The sequence below is a fragment of the Salmo salar genome, chromosome 02 (genome assembly GCF_965601325.2).
Source record: "Salmo salar chromosome 02, fSalSal1, whole genome shotgun sequence".
In the NCBI taxonomy this organism is placed as follows: Eukaryota; Metazoa; Chordata; class Actinopteri; order Salmoniformes; family Salmonidae; genus Salmo; species Salmo salar.
Genome location: NC_138292.1, coordinates 94305724 through 94321238, shown reverse-complemented (window position 1 = coordinate 94321238; position 15515 = coordinate 94305724).

Genomic DNA, 15515 nt, shown 5'->3' with positions numbered 1-15515 from the left:
TAACCAGCCTGCTAGTGTGGTGGAAAATTGTCTTAAGAATAACACTTCTTACAAGAACTTGTAAATTTAATATAGACTTTAATACAGAGCAGTAAAGCCGAGCCGGTCCGCGGAACAACGACTCCCTTCCTTAGGCCCCGGCTCTGCTTTTATGCACATACAATACATAGGTCCACCCTTTATGTAAATGAAGTAAAACCATGCGTTCTGCCACCATTTTCTTTCAACCCAATGGATAACGCCCTCATCTGCTTTTAGCTCTAACATTTTGGTGGCTAGATTCTCCTCATATGGATATGAAAATAAGGCATGCTTTGCATGCTTACGCTTGGCATATATTTAGTCATGGCCATACATTCAGCTTGCCTGGCCGTTGCGTGGTTCCTACTTGGGGATGTATGGCCACCTGTTAACCCCACTCAGGGTCAGCTGCCAGTCTCCTCTTTCGCTAGCTAATGTATTTATATTTCTTTCCCTCAGCAGTCTCCCACATAAATCCCTCCTCTGGGACTAATTAGTCCCACATCAAACCTGATTAAACTAGAGACAATAAGGATGGAAGCAAAATAATAGATACATAGAATAGTAAGTGTGTTGAACGAAATGTGAACAGATAAAACATAATCATATACTGGACCAAACATCTCCAATCCAATAACATGGGTAGGAGTAAAAGATCCAGTCAGGCTTAAAATAGTAAATGAGGATACACATAACAAATTAGTATACTATGAAGAAGCATGAGCATGTAGTACATAGCCTTGCCTGAGGTTATCTCAGTTATGTAGAGTATAGAATATAACAAGAATTTAAAAGAATAATAAACATAATAGACCTAATTAAAGTTAATATTCTTACTATGAATCTGAACAAGGCCTGAGTGAGCAAAAATAAAAGTTACAGACAACATTCCAAATTGAGACACTCTAACACGATTCTTCCTCGCGGACCCCTTTCTAACAGAAATTAAGCATACATCACTCATTACTGCTAGAAGATTAAGGGCATGGTCCGTAGACACTTGTAACCGGAATACCTTCTGTTACCTAGCGTGTAATAAATGATCCTCATTTTAGGAAGGCAAAACTGGCTTAAATTTAAAAGAAAATGCATACATTTATATATGTATGAAAACCATAAAACAAACATAAAATACGACATACACTTAAGGTTTGTTCAAAGTCATACCAGAATTTACGTCATAGGGCCACATTCCTTATTTCCACATATAGGGCAATCCTCTCTTTGACACATTGCACAGAATAAGGGTTCAGGATGATGGTAATGTCCATCATTGTCCTCTTGGGAGCACCACTTGCAACGCCTGGGTTGCAGACATTTTTTGTGTACATGGACAAGCACTATCTCATCCGAATCGGGGTCTTTGGCATACACAGGAAACCCACCAGGACGCCAATCATGGCACTCATAACCTCCCCCAAGAATTACCCCATGACGACAGTTAGGATTACCAAAAGGGCAATCAAGGGGTCCTCCAACAGCATTGCAAGGTTTTCCATACTTGTCCGTATAATGTCCAGGGTTACCAGGGACAGGATTGATTATGAGAGGTGGATCCAGTATATGTTCCTTAAACTTCTTTCTTGACCCCCTCTTATGTCTAGGGTCTGCTCCATGTACTGCCATCTGTTTTTAACAGTGGTTTTGACCACAAGTGATTTAACCAAAGGCACCACACAGCAAAATACAATGCCCAATGCTACTAGACCTCCACCCATCATAATGGCCAGCCTAGTAAACATAGCACCCCATTTTCCCAAAGCCAGGTCCAACCAATCCCAGGCATGAGAATCAAACCCCGCATTCGCCTTTACTTCTGCTCTTAACCCTTTAAGTTTATTCATAGCTAGGGAAAATGTTCCATTAGGTGCAGTGTTGTTGGGAATAAAAGTACAACAAGCATCTCCATACATTACACAAACTCCCCCCTTTTCTGCCAATAGCCAGTTGAGAGCTTCCCTATTCTGCCATGTCATCTGGCTTGTGGCCTTTACCTGTTCTCCTAAGGCTGTCAAGGCAGAGTCAGTATAATTAATACATCTTTGTTGGTTATAGTATATATAATTAATCCACTCTAAATTCTTATTGGGTGTTACCCACAAAAATATAGATTCAAATCCAGATTTAATCTCATCTCTGGCCTTAAACTCGTTGGGCACACCTCTGGGTTGTCCAATTGAATCAAGGTACACTCTAGGATCTGATTCATACTCCCTCCTAGTTCTTGTTTTAACATGCTCCTCCTGTGGTGTTTTGATGATGGTAACCTGTTGGACTGCTCTGACTAAAGCACATAATCCAGTCCATTCTTCAGGAAGAACATTCAGAAGTTTGTTTTTCCCACACATCCAAAAGCTATCAGCAATACCTCTATCTTGGGTTTTTAACATAGTAAGAGATGGTGCAACCTGAGTGATGTGGCCACACGAACCCCTCCTATTGGTAGTTAATCCTTTCTCATCAAATTTGCAAATCCCCGCAATCTCTAACACCCAGATAGTGTCACATTTAACAGTTGTGTTTCCTACGTTAATCCCACCAATACCATAGTTATAGAAACATTCATATTTTCCCTTAACCACAGTACTTTTTTCTATCTGAGGTCTAGTTAAATCAGTTTTAATGTTGTATGCAGCACATTCCTTATTAGCCAGTACAGTCTCATTTAACATAGTTTTACCCCTAGTACTACCCAAGGCCATTCTGCATTCAATGTCACAAAGGAATATGGTACTTTCCCGGTTTACAATTTGCATTTTTCCAATTAGCACAACTGTCAAATGATGCAGGTTCAGGTACTATTAACACTTCAGACAAGGGTGATTTGCTGCACAAGATACAATCGTCCATTCTATGTCTGTCCGCCGTATACCTAGCCCATTTATACCAATCATTCTTTACCGCTTCTTCCAATGTTTTGTCCTTGAGCGGTTCTGTTTCTAACATACTTGCTGTTTCATCCGCGTCGTCCTCTTGTGGTGGACTGTTGGGTTTTGTCAACAAGTTCCAAATGTCAGTAAAGAACCCTCCTGTTTCTGATGCTTTTGGTTTCGTTGTAGGTATAGTGGATTTCTCACCCAGAGTAGTAGTTGGTACTCCGGTGGTGACCACTGTGGTGTGTACAGCAGCTGCCACAGTCGTCGTGGTTCTAGTCGTTGTAAGCACCTCTAGATTGGGTGCCGGTGTGAATTCGATTTTCATGGTGGTTGAACTGCTCCCTTCAGTCAGTCCTGTACGTGCCAGTTCAACTATAAATTCTTCTCCTTCAACGGGTTCAATGTTATTTATGCTGAGCACCCATTCATTTTCTTCTTTGGTTATTGTTAAGTCACATCCTTTCGGATCCCAAATCACTTCTCCCTTCGTCTGATGATGAGTCCATCCACAGTACGCGACATCAGGTAGGGGTTTTACCCTGTATATCGTGACCGATCTTTGTTCTCCTGTTTCCGTTATGATCTGAGGCGGGACTGGAATGCTAACCTTGTTTGTCCTACCCGGTTGTTCGGCAGGTTCCTCTCTTTTTTTCCTATTCAATTGTTCATCAAGGGGACCGGGTGAGTGTCGAGAAGTCAATTGTGGGAAAAGTCCCTTGCCCTTCGAACGTCTCCCTCTTTTCTCCATTGGGAAGTTTCTCCTCCTGCTGTTTGAGTAGTTTCTCCTTCGGCAGCTCCTGTTGGGCTCGTCTCTCCTTCAGTAGCTTCTGTTGGGATATTTCCTTCTTCAGTGGCTCCTGTAGGGCTATTTCCTTCTTTAGCTTGTGGATCTCCCTCCTCTGACCCACCTGGCTCCCCATCTGGGTAGTCATTAATTCCAGGGAAGAATTGTTCCCATTCTCTGGGGTGTACTTCTGGGTCCCATTGTATTGGGCCTTCGCCATAGATATCTGCCACAGCAGGCATATCACCAGGAGTATCAGGCATATCGTTCCCCCCCTCCCCTTGGAGTCTCTGGTCCCACAGGTTTGAATATTGTTGGTTGGCAGGTTTCTTCTCCCGCCCTGTTTCTTCGTTTACTTCTTCTGAGAGCAGTTGGTGGTGTATCAGTTGTTTCTTGGCTTCCACTTGGCCTGTTAGCTTCCTGGCTTCCTTTTGGAGCCACAATTTCTTCCGCTGCTTCTTCTCCTGTCGCGCCCCCGTTTGGTGTATCAGCATCCTCTTTTCTATCCGGTTGTTTCTTCCTTTCTGTTGGGACTCTGGTGCAGTGGTTGAGATGATACCACGTCTTGCTTCCTTTCACCTGGACGGCTGTTGATGTTGCTTCGGCCACCTCGTAGGGTCCTTCTCTCCTTGGTTGATCCCACTTTCTCCGGAACACCCGAATGTAGACCAGGTCCCCTGGTATTACCTGGCGTGGCCCCTCTGGTCTCTACTCCGGTTCCTTCTTTTTCTCCTGTGAATATATAACTTCATGTATCTTGGTTAGGTGCTTTACATATGATTTTAGTTCTGTTTCTAGTATGTCTAAAGAGGGACCTTTGTACAGTCCCCCTAGTGATGGCACAGGCATGGGTCGACCCGTTAGCATTTCATGCGGTGACAAGTGCGTGTTTCTGTTAGTTTCCATGCGACTGCTCATTAGTGCAAGCGGCAAAGCATCTACCCAGTTAACCTCTTACATCTAGACGTTCCGCTAGCGGAACACCTGCTCCAATATCCAATGATAAGCGTGGCGCGAATTACAAATTCCTCAAAAATACAAAAACTTCAATTTTTCAAACATATGACTATATCACAGCATTTTAAAGACAAGACTCTCCTTTATCTAACCACACTGTCCCATTTCAAAAAGGCTTTACAGCGAAAGCAAAACATTAGATTATGTCAGCAGAGTACCAAGCCAGAAATAATCAGACACCCATTTTTCAAGCTAGCATATAATGTCACAAAAAACAAAACCACAGCTAAATGCAGCACTAACCTTTAATGATCTTCATCAGATGACACACCTAGGACATTATGTTATACAATACATGCATGTTTTGTTCAATCAAGTTCATATTTATATCAAAAAACAGCTTTTTACATTAGCATGTGATGTTCAGAACTAGCATACAGAACTAGCAAACTTCCGGGGAATTTGCTAACAATTTACTAAATTACTCACGATAAACGTTCACAAAAAGCATAACATTTATTTTAAGAATTATAGATACAGAACTCTATGCACTCGATATGTCCGATTTTAAAATAGCTTTTTGGTGAAAGCACATTTTGCAATATTCTAAGTACATAGCCCAGCCATCACGGGCTAGCTATTTAGACACCCGGCAAGTTTAGCCTTCACCAAAATCAGATTTACTATTATAAAAGTTTGATTACCTTTTGTTGTCTTCGTCAGAATGCACTCCCAGGACTGCTACTTCAATAACAAATGTTGGTTTGGTCCAAAATAATCCATCGTTATATCCGAATAGCGGCGTTTTGTTCGTGCGTCCCAGACACTATCCGAAATGGTAAATCAGGGTCGCGCGCATGGCGCAATTCGTGACAAAAAAATTCTAAATATTCCATTACCGTACTTCGAAGCATGTCAACCGCTGTTTAAAATCAATTTTTATGCAATTTATCTCGTAAAAAAAGCGATAATATTCCGACCGGGAATCTCCTTTTCGGCAAACAGAGGAAAAATCACAAAGACGGGGGCGGCCAGGGCACGCGCCTAAGCCCACAGTCCCTTGATCGGCCACTTGAGAAAGGCGATAATGTGTTTCAGCCTGGGGCTGGGATGACGACATTCAGGTTTTTCCCGGGCTCTGAGCGCCCATGGAAGTGTCACGTTAGAGCAAAGATCCTTTGTAAAAGATAGAGATGGCAAAGAAGTTCAAGAAATGGTCAGACAGGCCACTTCCTGTAAAGGAATCTCTCAGGTTTTGACCTGCCATTTGAGTTCTGTTATTCTCATAGACATCATTCAAACAGTTTTAGAAACTTTGGAGTGTTTTCTATCCAAAGCCAATAATTATATGCATATTCTAGTTACTGGGCAGGAGTAGTAACCAGATTAAATCGGGTACGTTTTTTATCCAGACGTGAAGATACTGCCCCCTAGCCATAACAGGTTAAGCCCTGTGGATAGGCAAATCTTTAATGCAAGGCTGCCAATCCCTGATAACAGGGTGGGTAGCCTTGGGCTACTGGATCTAATTTAGTACTTTAGCGCGCAATAGGCTGTTTCTTCCTACCACTACATGTTTCCTGCATGAGAATAGCAGCCGCATAGTTGTCACACCTATTTGCTACGTATAACAAAAATGGTTTAGTGTAGTCGGGGGCCGCTAGGGCCGGTGCTGTCTGCATCTCTTTTTTAAGTGTTTCAAACGCAACTACAGCATCCGCGTTCCACTCCAGCGGTGCTCTTAGATTAAGCTGTCCTGCTTCCTTCATTTTTTCTCTCAGAGGAGCTGTCTTGACTACATACTCCTTTGTCCAGTCAGGTTAAGTCCTGTCATTCCTAAAAAGGTCATCATTTGCGCTACCGTTTGTGGTAATGGTGCTTTGCTAATTCCCTCTAGCTGTCCTGGAGCTATGGCTTTGGTTCCATGGGCTATTGTTCTGCCTAAGTACTCAACCTGGGGTTGACAGTACTGTAATTTTGTTTTAGAGACCTTGTGTCCTCTGTCTGCTAACCGCTGCAGTACTTTTAGTGAGTCTGAGTGGCACTGTTCTACTGTGGAGGCACAGATTAACAGGTCATCTACATATTGGATCAGAGTGCCGTCAAGCATTAATTCTTCTAGATCTGCTCTCAATATTTGATTGAACAAGTGCGGGCTATTTTTAAATCCTTGGGGGAGACGAGAGTAAGACAGACTTTTTCCTCTGTACCTAAATGCAAACAAGTACCTACATTCCTCCGCCAGGGGGACACTAAAAAATGCTCCACATAGATCAATCACGGTGAAGTATTTGGCATCTGGGGGAACGTTAGTCAACAGCGTGTGAGGATTGGGAACTTCCGCTGGACAATCTTGTGCTATATCATTAATAGCCCTTAAGTCATGTACCAATCTCCATTTTCTACCATCGGCTTTAAGCACAGGTAGCAAAGGTGTATTGCAAACACTTGGCATCTCAATCAATACTCCTGTCTTGATCAATCCTTCAATTGTTGAATTTATTCCTTCTTCAGCTTCAGGCTTCATAGGATACTGGGCTTTCCAGGGGAGTTTGGCGTCTGGTTTTACTTTTATGTTGATCGGACTTGCTGATTTGACAAGCCCCACGTCGGTGTCATGTTGTGACCATACTTCTGATGGTATGGTTTTTTTCCATTTCTTCTCTAAGCTCACTAAGTAGCCCTATCCCTTCACCTAACACTACTTGTTGGCCTGCACTGACCTCTATCTCCCTAGGATCGCCAATCATCATGGTAGTGGTTACTATCTTGATAAATGCTTTATCTTCGGAATGGAAGATCAATGGATTGTCTGTTTTGTCCCATATTGTCTTTTTAGCTTTCCTCATCATGGGTCCTAGATCTTTTGATGTGAAACCTTGATTCACCAGCAATGTGATGTGAGGGATAGAGTCAGAAACATTGAACCATTTTTTGTACAAATTCAGATCCATCTTCGTCCATCACATCCATGGCTGCTCCCTGTTCTCCAATGATTATATATTGGGACATAATTGGTGCTTTCCTACCATTTGCCCCCATAACCCAGAGCTGTTCTAATAATGGGTCCTGATGAGGGTCAAATTGCATTGTGCAGTGATATTCAGATTTTGCTCTAACGGCTTTAGGTATTTGGGCCTGAATAAATTTACCCCATCTCCTCGCTGTTCTGTCTACATCTGTCTCAATTCCTCCTAACCAATATACGTTGGCCATGACTCCTGTGCTTACCACTGGTGATTGTAGTCCTATTTTTTCTATTATCACCCCGTCGGGGGAACATTTAATTTGTATACCCATTTTGCATAGGGCATCTCTTCCTAAAAGATTAACCGGTGTTTGATCTGATACCAGTATTGGGATTGTGGCTGACTTACCATTGGCAGTAAGATGAACTGGAGCGGTCATTGGAATTAGCTGCGTATTTCCCGAGAATCCTATTGTTTTGGCATATTTACCAGACATGGGGAGATGAGAGGCATAATTTGAACTCACACATGTGTAAGTGGCTCCAGTATCTATCATCATGGGTATGTCTTTATTCTCTATTTGAACCTGCAACACAGGTTCTTGGTCAGCTCTTGTGGTTAGAATTGGGAACTGACCCTCCCCTTTAGGATTCTCTGGGCACCCCTAGTACGTCTGATTGGGTCCTGACCATGGGTTCACAGGGCCCGGGGGTGGGTTTTGGCTGCCCTGCCATCCCCCAGTAGGGCCCCAGCCATTCTGGTTTCCACCAGCAGGTGGCCGCCAGCCACCGGAGCTGTTGTTTGTTGGTGGACGCCTATTGTAGGTGTTATCCCCAGTCCGATCCTGCCACGGGTTTGCGGGACATTCACGTCTGGTGTGTCCTGGTTGGTAGCAACCCCAACACACACCAGGTGGCCCCCGCGGGGTCCTGGGCCCTCTCCCTTGATCCACCTGTATGTTTTTCTGTTGTCTATTCCCACCATTCCAATTCGGAGGCTGTGCATACACATTTGCTACTGGCAATGGGGCAGGCACTTGGGTCCGGCCGGGGGTTAACGGTTGCGGCCCTCCTGGGGAAACAGCAGCCATTGTTCCTATCTCGGGCACAGGAGTGGTTACCGAGGCCTGGATTTTCTTCTTTCCCTTGGTCAGTTCTTCCAGCTGCAACTGGGCCAACCTTCTCTGGATTTCCTTTCCTTGTTCAGCTTGTTTCTGCTCTTCCTTTCTATGTTTCTCCACAGCGTGAATTACATAGTCACAGAAATTCTTTGTAAGGTTTTGAAGTAAGTCCCACTACGTCCTCCAGTTGGTTCCTTACTGGCTGGGGCATGGCTTCCACCACTGACGTCTGGAACATTGTTGTCATCAGTTCATTTTCCTCCGGGTCCTGCTCTGTTTCCATTCTCCATCTTTTCAATTGTCCATGCAGGTATGCAGCCGGGTTTTCTGTAGCTCCAATGGCCTCTCCCCTTAGTGCCTTGGGGTCCACTTTTGTTGGGTATGCTGCCCTTAGGGCCCTCCAGACGGCAGGCCTATACCTGTCAAACATCAGTCCATTCCTTGACACTTCCCACTCTGTGCCGTTGATTCCTCCCTCCTGCATGATTTCTCCCATTCTCTGCACGCTCGTTACCCATGCCAACAATGCCCTTATGTCGCCTACCGCCAGCAATTTCCCCATTGTAAATTCTTCAAAGGTCCTGATCCACTTTCCAGCTCCCTAATGGAGGTCCGGCAACCGGGCAACCAACCCTTCCAGGTCCTGCGTAGCCCATGGTATGTAGTGTCCTTGATTTCCTTTAATCAGGATTGGACATTGTTTATTCGGAACTAGACTAGTGTCCTGCTTTCTTCTTTGCCCCTTCTCTGAGTACTCTGCGATCTGTTTCTGTGGGCTCATATCTCAGGCTCTCCTGTAGGTTGCGAGCTATCGCCTCATCTTGTCTTTCTTGCTCTTGTACATATTCTTCCTGTGCTCGTTCATACTCCTCTTGTATCTGTTGTGTTAATAGTTTACTTCTTCTTTCTAGTTGATTTATACCAAGTCTACCACTTTCTTCCTCTTCTTCAGATTCTTCACCAAGACTGTCCCCTATTTGGGATTCCTCTGGTGTTTAAAAGGGCTTCCTTGGTTGCTCTTTCTTCTGGTCCTTTTCTTTTCTTCCTTCTTTTGTGTGTTGTTTCAATGTTTCCTTTTTCCCTATTTCTGTTTCCATTGCTTTTAGGGCTTTCATCAATCCACCATAGCAATTGAAACCTTCTTCTTCAATTCTTGTGTGTCTCTTTGTTTTTGTTGGGCCTCTTCCTGTTGAGTGAGAGGGTGCGCATACTGCTCCAGGTGTGCAGGCCCCCTCTTCCTCCGTTACTTCTACCGTTCCTCTTATTTCCATGTTTCCAGTTATCATGGGAAACTGTCCATGGGAGTAAGGTGGGGGTTTGTTCTCCCAATCCCCCTTTTCCTCATTTTCCTTGTAATTTTTCTTCAGCATTTCTCTTGCCATTTTCATGCTTCGTAATAGGCCCATTCCTTCTTCTTTAAACATTTTTAATATTTCATTTTCTCTTTCCCGTTTGTCCTTTCTGTCTTTTGTCGTTTGGTTTATAGTTCTTTATTAAAATCTCCATTTCCTCACACACAGAGACATCCAATGTCCCCACTGCAGGCCACTTAGTGTTCAATTTTCTGGTGCGTTTTTTCCCATTTTTCAGACGTTTTCTTTATTTCATCTTTACTTAACCTGTTAGGGCTAGGGGGCAGTATTTACACCGCCGGATAAAAAACGTACCCGATTTAATCTGGTTACCACTCCTACCCAGTAACAAGAATATGCATATACTTATTACATATGGATAGAAAACACCCTAAAGTTTCTAAAACTGTTTGAATGGTGTCTGAGTATAACAGAACTCATTTGGCAGGCAAAAATGTGAGAAGGTTTCATTCAGGAAGTGGCCTCGTCTGACAAGGTGTCGTTCTTCTTGTCTCTGTTTATTGAAGAGTGAGGATCTTAGCTGTCCCGTGACACTTCCTACGGCTGCCATAGGGTCTCAGAAGGCGGTAAAAAGCTGAATCGTGGCTTTGCAGGCTCTGGCTGAAAAAAAGTAGCGTGTTTGGGTAGTGGCTGGTTACAGTACTGTGAGACTCAGGCTCGTGCCCGCGTCGACCGAAAGCTTTGTTTACTTTCCTCTGTTTAGCTAAATGGACATTCCTGGTCGGAATATTATCGCTTTTTTACGAGAAAAATGGCATAAAAATGGATTTTAAACAGCGGTTGACATGCTTCGAAGTACGGTAATGGAATATTTAGATTTTTTTTGTCACGAATTGCGCCATGCGCACGACCCTGATTTACCATTTCAGATAGTGTCTGGGACGCACGAACAAAACGCCGCTATTCGGATATAACGATGGATTATTTTGGACCAAACCAACATTTGTTATTGAAGTAGCAGTCCTGGGAGTGCATTCTGACGAAGACAACAAAAGGTAATCAAACTTTTATAATAGTAAATATGATTATGGTGAGTGCTAAACTTGCCGGGTGTCTAAATAGCTAGCCCGTGATGGCTGGGCTATGTACTTAGAATATTGCAAAATGTGCTTTCACCAAAAAGCTATTTTAAAATCGGACATATCGAGTGCATAGAGGAGTTCTGTATCTATAATTCTTAAAATAATTGTTATGCTTTTTGTGAACGTTTATCGTGAGTAATTTAGTAAAATGTTAGCGAATTCCCCGGAAGTTTGCGGGGGGTATGCTAGTTCTGAACGTCACATGCTAATGTAAAAAGCAGTTTTTTGATATAAATATGAACTTGATTGAACAAAACATGCATGTATTGTATAACATAATGTCCTAGGGTTGTCATCTGATGAAGATCATCAAAGGTTAGTGCTGCATTTAGCTGTCTTCTGGGTTTTTGTGACATTATATGCTAGCTTGAAAAATGGGTGTCTGATTATTTCTGGCTTGGTACTCTGCTGACATAATCTAATGTTTTGCTTTCGTTGTAAAGCCTTTTTGAAATCGGACAGTGTGGTTAGATTAACGAGAGTCTTGTCTTTAAATAGCTGTAAAATAGTCATATGTTTGAGAAATTGAAGTAATAGGATTTTTAAGGTTTTGAAAATCACGCCACAGGCTTCAACTGGCTGTTACGTAGGTGGGACGAATTCGTCCCGCCTAGCCCAGAGAGGTTAAGGGGTGTCTGGCCCCCAAGGTTTCTACTGGCGTCCTATTCATTTTGAGGGTTATCTATACCTCAGCTTTACTTTATTCAATCCTTTTTTTTTTTCCTTCTAATGTCTATTGTTTTCTTTTTATATTTATTGCTTCTTATTGCTTCGTTCCTATTTTATTCTGTCTATCTTAGTCCTGGTTCCTATTTTTCAGGGTTTTTCCAGCTCCTCTCTGTCTCTCCTAGTTATCGTAATCTGATCCTTTTTCCCTAGGCTGCGGCCCCCTAGGGAACCAGCAGCTCTATGGTATTTTATTCTTTACTAGTGTTTCTACTGCGCTATGCTATAACTTTATATCGCGGTTGGGTGTTTTATCTTAGCTAGAATAAAATAACTTGGCTTTATTTAACTACTCTCTGTAGTTTATATTTTATTCGTATGTTTTTCCTTTCCTGCCTACACACTATGTGTATGCGTTTACTGCTTTTTATTGTATCCTATGTATTTCCCAGTTTTATCAGTTCAACATACTTTATTATATCAATGTTCTATTTTTACATATAGCTTTCCTTATCCGTTATCTATTGGTTTTGTCGCCTTTTCCCCAACGAGAGTTTAACCCCACTCTCCCTCCTATATCATATATCAAGCGGCTGTCACAGCGCCTCACAGTTCCTCCTATGTCCCAAAATAGCGCACACACACACACACACACTATTTCTTCTTCTTGCTCCACACTTCTGGCTCGCTTGGATATACCTCCTCAGCCTAGAGAAACTTTCACTCATCAGCCTGAAACTGAGGGTTTGTACATTATGTGTTTAACAAGTTGGCCCATAACTTCACCTAGCAACAACATAGACCTACTGTAGGACCCATAACTTCACCTAACAACAACATAGACCTACTGTAGGACCCATAACTTCACCTAACAACAACATAGACCTACTGTAGGACCCATAACTTCACCTAACAACAACATAGACCTACTGTAGGACCCATAACTTCACCTAACAACAACATAGACCTACTGTAGGACCCATAACTTCACCTAACAACAACATAGACCTACTGTAGGACCCATAACTTCACCTAACAACAACATAGACCTACTGTAGGACCCATAACTTCACCTAGCAATATCATACACCTACTGTAGGACCCATAACTTCACCTAACAACATCATAGACCTACTGTAGGACCCATAACTTCACCTAACAATATCATAGACCTACTCTAGGACCCATAACTTCACCTAACAATAACATAGACCTACTGTAGGACCCATAACTTCACCTAACAACAACATAGACCTAGAACTATAAATCATTTCATATTTCAGGTGAAACATGGACACTAAAATGTCTTTGTCGTGACATTTCATAACCTGATCACCAGATAATTTTGTGAATAATCCCACTAGGCTACTCAGTAATGTGTTGTCATTCTAAATGTCCTGAATAAAGGAAAATAGCTCTGTGTGTTGTACAATAGCCTATCCACCAAGGAACAGTTCTCTACACATTATGAGCTAAGTATATCTGTGTGCAAACAGACTAACGAGACCCTATAGTAAATCAAGCAGACAATAACACATTATAAACATCAATTTGTTAGGGATGTTGGATCCAACATGGAGCACGGCATAACTGTCTTTACCAGAGTAATGAATGAAGAAGCACTTTGGTAAAAAAATTTATTTAACCTTTATTTAACCAGGAAGGCTAGTTGAGAACAAGTTCTCATTTACAACTGCGACCTGGCCAAGATAAAGCAAGGCAGTGCGACAAAAAAACAGCACATGGGATAAACAAAAGTAGTCAATAACAATAGAAAAATCTATATACAGTGTGTTTTCAAATGGAGTAAGGAGGTAAGGCAATAAATAGGCCATAGTAGTGAAGTAATTACAATTTAGCAAATTAACACTAGAGTGATAGATGTGCAGATGATGATGTGTAAGTAGAAATACTGGTGTGCAAAAGGGAGAAAAAAATATAAATAAAAACAATATGGGGATATGGTAGGTAGTTGGATGGGCTATTTACAGATGGGCTATGTACAGCTGCAGTGATCGGTAAGCTGCTCAGATAGCTGATGTTTAAAGTCTCCAGCTTCAGCAATTTTTGCAATTCGTTCCAGTCACTGGCAGCAGAGAACTGGAAGGAAAGGCGGCCAAAGGAGGTGTTGGCTTTGGGGATGACCAGTGAGATATACCTGCTGGAGCACGTGCTATGGGTGGGTGTTGCTATGGTGACCAGTGAGCTGAGATAAGTTGGAGCTTTTACTAGCAAAGACATATAGATGACCTGGAGCAAATGGGTCTCACGACGAATATGTAGCGAGGGTCAGCCGACGAGAGCATACAGGTCGCAGTGGTGGGTGGTATATGGGGCTTTGATGACAAAACGGATGGCACTGTGATAGACTGCATCCAGTTTGCTGAGTAGTGTTGGAAGCTATTTTGTAAATGACATCGCCGAAGTCGAGGATCAGTAGGATAGTCAGTTTTAGGAGGGTATGTTTGGCGGCGTGAGTGAAGGAGGCTTTGTTCCTCTGAGGAGATGGGAGAACCTTCCAGAAGGACAACCATCTCTGCAGCACTCCACCAATCAGACCTTTATGGTAGTGGCCAGACAGAAGCCACTCCTCAGTAAAAGGCACATGATAGCCTGCTTGGAGTTTGACAAAAGGCACCTTAAGACTCTAAGACTATAAGAAACAAGATTCTCTGTCTTGATGAAACAAAGATTGAACTCTTTGGCCTGACTGCCAAGAGTCATCTCTGGAGGAAACCTGGCACCATCCCTACGGTGAAGCATGGTGGTGGCAGCATCATGCTGTGGGGATGTTTTTCAGCAGCAGGGACTGGGAGACTAGTCAGATCGAGGGAAATATTAACAGAGCAAAGTGCAGAGAGATCCTTGATGAAAGACCTGCTCCAGAGTGCTCAGGACCTCAGACTGGGGTGAAGGTTCACCGTCCAACAGGACAACGACCTTAAGCACACAGCCAAGACAACGCAGGAGTGGCTTCGGGATAAATCTCTATGTCCTTGAGTGGCCCAGCCAGAGCCCGGACTGGAACCTGATCTAACATCTCTGGAGAAACCTGAAAATAGCTGTGCAGTGACGTTCCCCATCCAACCTGACAGAGGGGTCTGAATACTTTCCGAATGCACTGTATACAGCAACACCTCCCCCATAGGCATTCCTGTCTTTTCTGTAGTTGTTATATTCCTGTATTGCTACTGCTGTATCAAAGGAATTATCTAAGTGAGTTTCAGAGATGAGCACTACAGTGCATTCCAAATTCAATAGGCAGGCTAGTAAACAAAAGTTTCCAAAGAAAAACTTTTCCAGAAAATGTCAAAACGTATAATGCCCGTCCAAGAGACTGTCGACCAATCGCATTTCACATTGTGATGCTGTGACACACAGTTCCTAAGCTAATTGTCACAAAATCTCTTTTAAAAGCCCGGGGGAACACAAGTAAGCTTCATTCACCAGAAGTTATGCATGCTAGCCAACGTTAGTCAGGAGGCTCTTTAGTCTATCTAGGCTAGGTAGGGCTGGGCAATATGGACAAAATGTTCACTATTTTTTTATTCAAAAAGTTGGTGAAGCAGCAACTGTACTGGAATGAGAACAATATAGATGCTACTTCGAGAACACAAACTCTCATCTTTCACAGCAAAGAGCAGGGAGTCCAGGGGATCACTGGAGG